This window comes from Lycium barbarum, chromosome 8, assembly GCF_019175385.1.
Source record: "Lycium barbarum isolate Lr01 chromosome 8, ASM1917538v2, whole genome shotgun sequence".
Taxonomy (NCBI): domain Eukaryota; kingdom Viridiplantae; phylum Streptophyta; class Magnoliopsida; order Solanales; family Solanaceae; genus Lycium; species Lycium barbarum.
Window position 1 is genome coordinate 3,427,072 of NC_083344.1, and position 12,478 is coordinate 3,439,549.

Consider the following 12,478-nt stretch of genomic DNA (forward strand, 5'->3'; position numbering starts at 1 on the left):
AAGAATATTTTTAGTTTCATCAATACCATTCATGTTAGAGCCAAAGATCAATAAATCATCAACATAGAGGCAAACAATAACATGTGAATTATTCCAAGACTTGTGATAGATGCACTTATCACATTCGTTTGTTTTAAAACCATTTTCAATCATGCAGGAATCAAATTTCTCATGCCATTGCTTTGGTGCCTGTTTCAAGCCATATAGGGATTTAGTAAGTTTACACACTTTGCTTTCTTGGCCTGCTTCAATAAAACCTTCGGGTTGTTCCATATAAATTTCCTCATTTAGGTCCCCATTTAAAAAAGCAGTTTTTACATCCATTTGGTGAATGTGCAAATCAAAAATTGCAGCAATAGCAATTAAAAGCCTTATGGATGTAATTCTAGTTACCGGAGAAAAGGTATCAAAGAATTCTAGGCCTTCTAGTTGTTTAAAACCTTTAGCAACTAGTCTAGCCTTATATTTATCAACAGAGCCATCCGATTTTAACTTTTTTCTAAGGACCCATTTACACCCAATTGTTTTACAACCCGGTGGTAAATCAACTAACTTCCAAGTTTGATTGGAAATAAGTGATTCCATTTCATCATTTACAGCCTCTTTCCAAAAAATAGCATCATGTGAAGATAAAGCTTCTTGTAAATTGAGAGGGCCATTTCCAACATTAAAAACATAAAAATCAGGACCAAAATCTTTTTCTACTCTAGCTCTTTTACTTCTTCTTAACTCAAAATCATCACTTTCTTTATTTTTCAAAACAGAAGTAGAAGAGCTAGGTAGTGACAAAATATTTTCATTATATTATTTTCAAAATCCTTTTTAATCATTGGGATTAATCCTAAACTACTCATGATTTCTCCAACTCTCAAATGGTGTTAATTTAGTCTTTTTATGAGGCACACGATTCAACACATAACAAGCAGTTAAAATAGCTTCACCCTAAAAATTTAAAGGTGCACTAGACTCAATAAGCATGACATTTGTCAACTCAACCAAAGTTCTATTTTTTCTCTCCGCTACACCATTAGATGCAGGAGAGTAAGAAATTGTTACAGAATAATGCACTTACACCATAGGGAGAGAATAAATAAAATAGTGCATTTTTCTCAACAAGTCATCATATGATTCGTTTTTTCCATTGAACCTGGTTATATGATCTCTAGTCCCTAGGTTGGGTTTCCTCATATATGACTCATGAATTTATGGGCTTCAATCCCATCCCCCTCGATGTGCTCCAGACCTTTCTCTTGCCAAGGCCTTGGTTAGTGGATCTGCAAGATTATCACAAGATTTGACATAATCAACATTAATTGTACCACTTGTCAAATATGATCTCACAGTACTGTGTTTTCTCCTTATAGGTCTGGATTTACCGTTATAATAACGATTTTGAACTCTACCAATTGCAGCGGTGCTATCACAATGAATTAAAATAGGAGGAATTGGTTTTATTTTTCAAACGTGAGAAAAATAAAACCAATTAGTGCATTTTTATCACAATTGAAAACAATCTTTTTAAGGAGATTCATATGGCTACAATTGAAAAATCGACGGATGTCAAAGTAGGAGATCTTAACAAGCCATTTCGGTTCAACGATACTCATTTTAAGAGATGGAAGGGTAAAGTACTTTTCTACTTAAGCCTTCTCAATGTTTCTTATGTGTTAACTGAGAAGAATCCAAATAAAATAGACAACGCTTCCATGAATGATGAAAAACTTATTTCTCTTCAAGAAAAATCTGAAAAGTACGATGAAGATTCATACAAGTGTCGGTATTATTTACTTAATTGTCTATCAGATAATTTTTATGATTATTATGATAGAACTTACTCTACTGCAAAGAAAATTTGGAAAGCGTTGCAGAGTAAATATGATACCGAGGAAGCTGGAGCGAAAAAATATGTTGCTAGTAGATTTTTTCGTTTTCAAATGGCGGACAACAAATCAGTTGTAGACCAAGCCCAAAATTTTATAATGATCGTTGGAGAGCTCAGGTCCGAGGAGATAAAAATTGGAGATAACCTTATTGTTTGTGGCATAATAGATAAACTTCCACCTTCATGGAAGGAATTTCAAAAAACTATGCGCCACAAACAAAAGGAAACCTCTCTTGAGACGTTGATTATGCGAATCTGCATGGTGGAAGAAGCAAGGGGCCAAGATGCACTTTTGCAAACGGAAAAGAGAAACTTACAACCCGTCACAAATAAGGTAAATTTAATTACTTCAAATAATGTTGCTCCTAATGCTAACAAAAATACATCTATGAAGCCTAAGAAGAAAATATTCAAGAAAAATAATGGTAGACCTCCCAAGAAAAATAATGGTGGTAACAACCAAGCACAAAATCAACAAGCACAAAATGGAGGACCATGCTTTGTCTGTGGCAAGAGTGGGCATATTGCTCGATTTTGCAAGTTTTGGAAACGTGGTCCTACACCTCAGGCGAACGTTACCGAAGAGCCACTGGTGGCGATGATAACAGACATAAATATGGTTGAAAATGTTGATGGATGGTGGGCTGATTCTGGTGCAAACCGCCATGTCTGCTATGACAAAGATTGGTTCAAAGTGTATAATACATTTGAGGAGCCCAAAACCATCATGCTTGGTGATTCTCACACTACTCCAGTGCTTGAAAAGGGAGATGTCGAGTTGAGCTTTACCTCAGGAAGGGTGTTAACTCTAAAAGATGTACTTTTTATTCCTTCCATGAGAAAAAATTTGATGTCTAGTTTTCTTCTTAACAAAGTAGGCTTCAAACAAATTATTGAGTCTCATCAATATGTAATAGTGAAAAAAGATATTTTTGTGGGAAAGGGGTATGCTTGTGATGAGATGTTTAAGTTGAATGTTGAGATGAATAAAGTTACTAATTCTGTTTACATGCTTTCTTCCACTAATTTTTGGCATGCTCATTTGTGTCATATTAATAATCATTATGTGGGAATCATGAGTAGTTTAGGATTAATTCCAATGATTAAAAAGGATTTTGAAAAATGTGAAGCTTGTAGTAAAGCCAAAATCACAAAAAGGTCTCATTTTCAAGTTGAAAGAAAAACTGAATTATTAGAGTTAATTCATACTGATATTTGTGAACTTGGAGGAATTTTAACTCGTGGAGGAAATAGATATTTTATTACTTTTATTGATGATTTTTTCAAGTATACATATGTTCTCTTGATGAAAAATAAAAGTGATGCTTTTGAAAATTTTAAAATTTATCTCCATGAAGTTGAAAATCAGTTTGGTAGAAAAATAAAAAGAATTAGAAGTGATAGAGGCCGTGAATATGAGTCTAACGAGTTTAATTCTTTTGTTAGATCATTGGGAATAATTCATGAAACTACTCCACCTTACTCTCCTGCATCTAATGGTGTAGCGGAGGAAAAATTTACTTTTATTGATGATTTTTCCAAGTATACATATGTTCTCTTGATGAAAAATAAAAGTGATGCTTTTGAAAATTTTAAAATTTATCTCCATGAAGTTGAAAATCAGTTTGGTAGAAAAATAAAAAGAATTAGAAGTGATAGAGGCCTTGAATATGAGTCTAACGAGTTTAATTCTTTTGTTAGATCATTGCGAATAATTCATGAAACTACTCCACCTTAGTCTCCTGCATCTAATGGTGTAGCGGAGAGAAAAAATAAAACTTTGGTTGAGTTGACAAATGCCATGCTTATTGAGTCTAGTGCACCTTTAAATTTTTGGGGTGAAGCTATTTTAACTACTTGTTATGTGTTGAATATTCCTTTTGATTTTGACATAACAAGTAGTTAAAATAGCTTTACCCAAAAAATTTAAAGGTGCACTAGACTCAATAAGCATGACATTTGTCAACTCAACCAAAGTTCTTTTTTTTTCTCTTCGCTACACCATTAGATGCAGGAGAGTAAGGTGGAGTAGTTTCATGAATTATTCTCAATGATCTAACAAAAGAATTAAACTCGTTAGATCACCCATTACTTTCCCCCTAATTAAACCATTGAGCCGTTTTCTTAAGTTATGCTTCCAATAATAAAATGGTAGAAGAGTGCTTCTCTGCCCATTCCCCCCAAATTAAATCATTAAGCTGTGGCAAGAGTGGGCATATTGCTCGATTTTGCAAGTTTCGGAAACGTGGTCCTACACCTCAGGCGAACGTTACCGAAGAGCCACTGGTGGCGGTGATAACAGACATAAATATGGTTATGAATCATATATGAGGAAACCCAACCTGCGGACTAGAGATCCTATAACCAGGTTCAATGGGAAAAACGATTCATATGATGACTTGTTGAGCAAAATGCACTATTTTATTTATTCCCTCCCTATGGTGTAAGTGCATTATTCTGTAACAATCTGTGGAGGTTGAGTTTATAAAATCTTAATAAAACTCTGTAGCTCGTATGAGTGGGGTGTTAAGTTACAGAAGCACTCTTGACAGATTTCACCTATGTGAGTGTGGAAGTAGGCCGCTTCCTATGAGCATTGGGTTAGTTCTCAAAAGCACTCATGAAAACTAGGATAGCACAAGGCCGTAATGTGCTGGCTATTAAAGCTCATGTCAACACCTTGATTATTATGTGTAAGCAGTAACTCTTTATTTCCCTAAAGCAGTCATAGTTTAAGTCTGAGACCACTACGGCTCTGGAGTAAAGATTATTGTTTTACTAAGTGAAGGTTCAATGCAGAGCACACCTTCATTATGCATACTAGTCTACCTTCAACTAATAAGCTCTCTTAAATTAATATTAAAATGAGTGGGGGATTGTAAGTGTTTTGATCATTTTAATATTAGATATCAATATATTAAATTGCAGCCACAAAGAGACAGATTTGGTATCATCATTTAATGGCAATAATGCCATGTAACTCTTTTTCTGTTGGGCAGCCACAAAGAGACAGAATTTGATATCAAATTCTCACGTTTTTTTTTTGGTATAAAGTGACTAAAATGTGACCATTATTTTTCTTGTACATTATATAAGTTAAATATCCCACAAAATCATACCTTTTCATCTATTATTATAAGGATGATATTATTCACCTATTCACCTATAAATAGCTATCAATCCTTTACTTGTGGGTGGAGAAAAGAAAATATATATCCTTTGGAGAGTTCATAAAAAGTGAGGAAGGTAAAAAAAATAAAAGAGTTTATTAGTTGAAGGAAGGTGTTCTTCTTTTTGGTGGAGCTTTGGACTCAACATCTTGTCCAGAGTTTGTTGAGTTATATGACGTGATCGGGCTGTTGTATCCTGGAGGGGACAAGTCAGAAAGACTTACTGCTGGACCGGTAAATTTGCTGCAGTGGGCTTGAACCTCCTTAAAGAGAGCGAGATATCCGCGCCTCAGCCGAAGAAATTTTTATTTCTTCATTTTTATTTTTCAATTGTAACTGTAATTTCATTGTAATATCACCATCAACTTTAAGGAGATTCAAATGGCTACAATTGAAAAATCGGCAGATGTCAAAGTAGGAGATCTTAACAAGCCATTTCGGTTCAACGGTACTCATTTTAAGAGATGGAAGGATAAAGTACTTTTCTACTTAAGCCTTCTCAATGTTTCTTATGTGTTAACTGAGAAGAATCCAAATAAAATAGACAACGCTTCCATGAATGATAAAGAACTTATTTCTCTTCAAGAAAAAACTGAAAAGTACGATGAAGATTCATACAAGTGTCGGTATTATTTACTTTATTGTCTATCAGATAATTTTTATGATTATTATGATAAAACTTACTCTACTGCAAAGAAAATTTGGAAAGCGTTGCAGAGTAAATATGATACCGAGGAAGCTGGAGCGAAAAAATATGCTGCTAGTAGATTTTTTTCGTTTCCAAATGGTGGACAACAAATCAGTTGTAGACCAAGCCCAAGATTTTATAATGATCGTTGGAGAGCTCAGGTCCGAGGAGATCAAAAATTGGAGATAACCTTATTGTTTGTGGCATAATAGATAAACTTCCACCTTCATGGAAGGAATTTCAAAAAAACTATGCGCCACAAACAAAAGGAAACCTCTCTTGAGACGTTGATTATGCGAATCCGCATGGAGGAAGAAGCAAGGGGCCAAGATGCACTTTTGCAAACGGAAGAGAGCAACTTACAACCCGTCACAAATAAGGTAAATTTAATTACTTCAAATAATGTTTCTCCTAATGCTAACAAAAATACCTCTATGAAGCCTAAGAAGAAAATATTCAAGAAAAATAATGGTAGACCTCCCAAGAAAAATAATGGTGGTAACAATCAAGCACAAAATCAACAAGCACAAAATCGAGGAAAGGTGGAGTAGTTTCATGAATTATTCCCAATGATCTAACAAAAGAATTAAACTCGTTAGACTCATATTCACGGCCTCTATCACTTCTAATTCTTTTTATTTTTCTACCAAACTGATTTTCAACTTCATGGAGATAAATTTTAAAATTTTCAAAAGCATCACTTTTATTTTTCATCAAGAGAACATATGTATACTTGAAAAAATCATCAATAAAAGTAATAAAATATCTATTTCCTCCACGAGTTAAAATTCCTCCAAGTTCACAAGTATCAGTATGAATTAACTCTAATAATTCAGTTTTTCTTTCAACTTGAAAATGAGGCCTTTTTGTGATTTTGGCTTTACTACAAGCTTCACATTTTTCAAAATCCTTTTGAATCATTGGGATTAATCCTAAATTACTCATGATTCCCACATAACGATTATTAATATGACACAAATGAGCATGCCAAAAATTAGTGGAAGAAAGCATGTAAACAGAATTAGTAACTTTATTCATCTCAACATTCAACTTAAACATCCCATCACAAGCATACCCCTTTCCCACAAAAATACCTTTTTTCACTATTACATATTGATCAGACTCAATAATTTGTTTGAAGCCTACTTTGTTAAGAAGAAAACTAGACATCAAATTTTTTCTCATGGAAGGAGTAAAAAGTACATCTTTTAGAGTTAACACCCTTCCTGAGGTAAAGCTCAACTAGACATCTCCCTTTCCAAGCACTTGAGTAGTGTGAGAATCACCAAGCATGATGGTTTTGGGCTCCTCAAATGTAGTATACACTTTGAACCAATCTTTGTCATAGCAGACATGACGGTTTGCACCAGAATCAGCCCACCATCCATCAACATTTTCAACCATATTTATGTCTGTTATCATCGCCACCAGTGGCTCTTCGGTAACGTTCGCCTGAGGTGTAGGACCACGTTTCCGAAACTTGCAAAATCGAGCAATATGCCCACTCTTGCCACAGACAAAGCATGGTCCTCCATTTTGTGCTTGTTGATTTTGTGCTTGGTTGTTACCACCATTATTTTTCTTGGGAGGTCTACCATTATTTTTCTTGAATATTTTCTTCTTAGGCTTCATAGAGGTATTTTTGTTAACATTAGGAGCAACATTATTTGAAGTAATTAAATTTACCTTATTTGTGACGGGTTGTAAGTTGCTCTCTTCCGTTTGCAAAAGTGCATCTTGGCCCCTTGCTTCTTCCTCCATGCGGATTCGCATAATCAACGTCTCAAGAGAGGTTTCCTTTTGTTTGCGGCGCATAGTTTTTTTAAATTCCTTCCATGAAGGTGGAAGTTTATCTATTATGCCACAAACAATAAGGTTATCTCCAATTTTTGATCTCCTCGGACCTGACCTCTCCAACGATCATTATAAAATCTTGGGCTTGGTCTACAACTGATTTGTTGTCCGCCATTTGGAAACGAAAAAATCTACTAGCAACATATTTTTTCGCTCCAGCTTCCTCGGTATCATATTTACTCTGCAACGCTTTCCAAATTTTCTTTGCAGTAGAGTAATTTCTATCATAATAATCATAAAAATTATCTGATAGACAATTAAGTAAATAATACCGACACTTGTATGAATCTTCATCGTACTTTTCAGTTTTTTCTTGAAGAGAAATAATTTCTTCATCATTCATGGAAGCGTTGTCTATTTTATTTGGATTCTTCTCAGTTAACACATAAGAAACATTGAGAAGGCTTAAGTAGAAAAGTACTTTACCCTTCCATCTCTTAAAATGAGTACCGTTGAACCGAAATGGCTTGTTAAGATCTCCTACTTTGACATCCGCCGATTTTTCAATTGTAGCCATTTGAATCTCCTTAAAGTTGATGGTGATATTACAATGAAATTACAGTTACAATTGAAAAATAAAAATGAAGAAATAAAAATTTCTTCGGCTGAGGCGCGGATATCTCGCTCTCTTTAAGGAGATTCAAGTCCACTGCAGCAAATTTACCGGTCCAGCAGTAAGTCTTTCTGACTTGTCCCCTCCAGGATACAACAGCCCGATCACGTCGTATAACTCAACAAACTCTGAACAAGATGTTGAGTCCAAAGCTCCACCAAAAAGAAGAATACCTTTCTTCAACTAATAAACTCTTTTATTTTTTTTACCTTCCTCACTTTTTATGAACTCTCCAAAGGATATATATTTTCTTCTCTCCACCCACAAGTAAAGAATTGATAGCTATTTATAGGTGAATAGGTGAATAATATCATCCTTATAATAATAGATGAAAAGATATGATTTTGTGGGATATTTAACTTATATAATGTACAAGAAAAATAATGGTCACATTTTAGTCACTTTATACCAAAATAAAAGTGAGAATTTGATATCAAATTCTGTCTCTTTGTGGCTGCCCAACAGAAAAAGAGTTACATGGCATTATTGCCATTAACTGATGATACCAAATCTGTCTCTTTGTGGCTGTAATTTAATATATTGATATCTAATATTAAAATGCTCAAAACACTTACAGAGATTAATATAAAATTTGACTCAAAGTTACTAAATTGTCAAATTTGTAACTAGCATTGTGGCTCGGCCACTGATTGGACTTGAGGCTTTGGTTGGCCAAGGGTGCCATGTCTCTGGGAGAGAGCAAGAGAGCCAAAAGAGAAACAAACATACAATTAGAAAAGAAAAAAAAGGTATGAGATTCATAAATTTATATAAATCTATACTGTGTGGCATACTTTTTCATTTGTCACGATGAAGAAGTAGTAGCGGAATTAAAAAATTTACAGGTTCAAAAATATAAAGAAGCAGATACATGAAGAAGTCAAGGGAAGAAGTTTAACATAACTAATGTTTTGTATAAGAGATTCAGACTTGTGATTATGAGGTATAAATTAAATGTTTTCTGTCCAAAGCTAGAATTCAACACAACTGCTGAATTAGCAGTGTAAATTTATTAAGTAGTGTCAATTGATATTTTATACTCCCTCCGTTCACTTTTATTTATCTACTATATTTTTTTTTTACTGGTCCCCTTTAGCATATCAAGAGAAGACAAATTTTTTTTTTTACTTGTTTTACTCCTAACATTAATTACTTATTTTTAAATCATTTTTCAAGTCTAGTGAGATTGTGCACTAATTAATATGAATATTATGATAAAATATATATTTCATTTATTAATTCTTAAAGGACCTACAAAAATAAAAGTGGACAAGTAAAAAGTGAACAGAGGGAGTGTAAGCTTTTCTCATATCATTTATATATAGATGGATATTTAATAATCCTTCTGATCCACTTTATTTGTCGCCCTTACTAAAAATAGAAGGTCTAAAATAGCTATCATTTTAGAAAGTCAAGATATAATTAACTATTAATTTTCATATTTACCTTACTTAATAAATGTGGAGAGAGATTAATGTGGTGAAAAAGTGATTAGTATTAAATTGAGATCACCCATTTAGTTATTGTTTCTTAAGGGATAAGCTTACCAAAAAAAAAAAAAAAAGACAAGTAAAATGGACTGCAGAAAGTACGTTTTGTTGACAAAGTGAGGTTGATGACATCGTCCGCTAAAAGTGCCTTCGACCCTGGGTTCAGAATTTTTTGTTTAATCATCCGGTCTAAAATTTATTAGCTCAAATAACAATAACATACTCAGTGTAATTCCACAAATGAGATTTGGGAAAGGTGATGTATACACATGTCTTATTTCTACCTTGAGAGACGTAGATACGTTGTTTTTGGTAAACCTTCGACTCAATAAAAGGCATATCAAAGCAGTATAGAAAAGAAATCACGGGAGTGAAGAAGCCAAGGCAAAATAAAAAAAAAAGTAACAGTACAAAACATTCTGAAAAGAGAAACGGTAACTATAACAAAATACTGCTACAATCGAGGTGCAAGACGCAACAGATAGTAACAGAAATCGAAGAATAAGAAACTACAAGAATAATACTATGACTACTAGTATTAAAGGATACGAGACATTGCTTAACTTCCGACTAGCCTTCTATCATAATCCGTATCCTCAAGCCTCCTCATGTCCTTAGTAAGTTGAAGCTGTGGCATGTCCCATCTAATTACCTCTCCTAATACTTATTTGACCTACCTCTACCTCTCCTTAAACCTCTCACACCTCCGTACTGAGGCATCCATGCATCTCCTCTTCACATGCCCGAACCCAGGGGCGGATGCACCAAGAGCCAAGGGTGTTCACCCGAACACCCTCGGCAAAAAATTACAGTGTATATATAAGGTAAATTTTCTGTATTTATGTGCATATATTAACTTTTGAACACCCTCAGCAAAAAATTACAGTGTATATTTAGCTTCTTTTTTTTTCCGAACACCCTGAATGAAAATCCTGAATCCGCCACTGCCCGAACCATCTCAGCCTCGCTTCGCAAATCTTCTATCTGAAATTTATGAGCTTAACTAATTCAAATTTACACTAAATAGACTCACTAAGGAGGTAAACCGTCTTTCCAATCGCGAAACTAAAATCTATAATTAAACGCCAAGAAATTTTAATTATTCCACCGCACCATAATAATGCCCCACAGATTTACTGCGCTTCCAATTTGGATACGATCTTTTGCTTTAGTAAAGACCGGTCGCTGTCCATTTAAATATTCGAATCTAATTATTCCATGCAAAAATGCATAGGAAAATGGCCTTTGCAAAAATGCATATGGAAAGGCCATTATTTCTTGAACTTTTTTATCTACTAGGTTAAAACGGACATATCCCAAATTAATAAATATACGATATGTATTTATACATATAATTTCATCACTTAATCTTTATAATTTAATGAATATTTCACTTTACTAAATTATTAAACCATAATAAGATGAATTAATTTAACGGAAAAGGGCCAAATATACCCCTGTACTATCGGAAAAGGGTCAAATATACCCCTCGTTATAGTTTGGGTCCAAATATACCCCTGCTGTTATACTTTGGGTCAGATATACCCCTCATTTTAACGGAGAGACACGTGTCATCATCCTATTGGTCTTTTTTTTTTTTTTTTTTTAAATGTCCCTTAATCAATAAAAATTCAACTCATAACCCGGTATCCAATTAAAATGAAATCTTTGCTCCTCCTTCGCCGCCGGTCCATTTCATCAAAGCTTTCATCTTTATGCATTTGCATTTTGCTATACTTTTGCTTTTTTTCCATCAATCAAAATCTAATTCTTCTTCCACTTCAGCAAATCTTTCAGCTCTCTGCTTTTACTATGCTACTGTGTTGTTTATTATCAATCGGATGGACTTTTTTCCTATTCAATATTTTCAGCTTGAACAAAATTTTCAACTTTATGTATTTACTATGCTATTATTTTCTTTATCCTCCATCAAAATTGGTTTCTTTTCTTCATTGCGACAAAGTTCTTAGCTTTCTGCATTTACTATGCTATTATGTTAATTATTCTCAATCAATATTGAATTCAATTTCAATGGTGAATTGGATGGTCCCACTATTACCATATTTAATCTGCTCCAAGGCATTTAATCTGCAAAGAAGAAGAAGGGGGAGCAAAACTTTCATTTTAATTGGATACCGAGTGTGGATATGAATTTTTTAATGGATACCAGGTTATGGGTTGAATTTTAATTAATTAAGAGATAATTTAAAATAGATCAATAGGATGATGACACGTGTCCCTTCATTAAAACGAGGGGTATATTTGAGCCAAAGTATAATGACAGAGGTATATTTGAACCCAAAGTATAACGGCAGGGTATATTTGGATCCAAAGTACAACTAGGGGTATATTTGAGCCTTTTCCGTTAATTTAATATTAAAACCCGATACGAGTAAATAAGCACTCCCTCCGGTTAAAAATAGCAAATAAAAGAAGGGCACAACAACATTTATCTAAATTATAATTTATCTCTTTTTTAAACGTCTCACCTAATTAACACTCTGTTAATATGAGCAGTTCCGTAAAATTTATGGGAAAAATTGATTGGTAACTTCATGTTTTCTTAAACGTAAATATTTTGAAATAAATCTTTGGCAAAATAACTAATAATAGCGATGTAAAGGAGTATATCTTAAAGATTTTGTAATAATTAAATTATTGAAATTCACAAACAGCAGATCATTCACTACATTTAAAATAATTGAAATCCATGATGATCTTTATTTAGTTTTTAACCACACGTGCACCCATAAAGCTGTTCATTCACTATCTATCAAATTG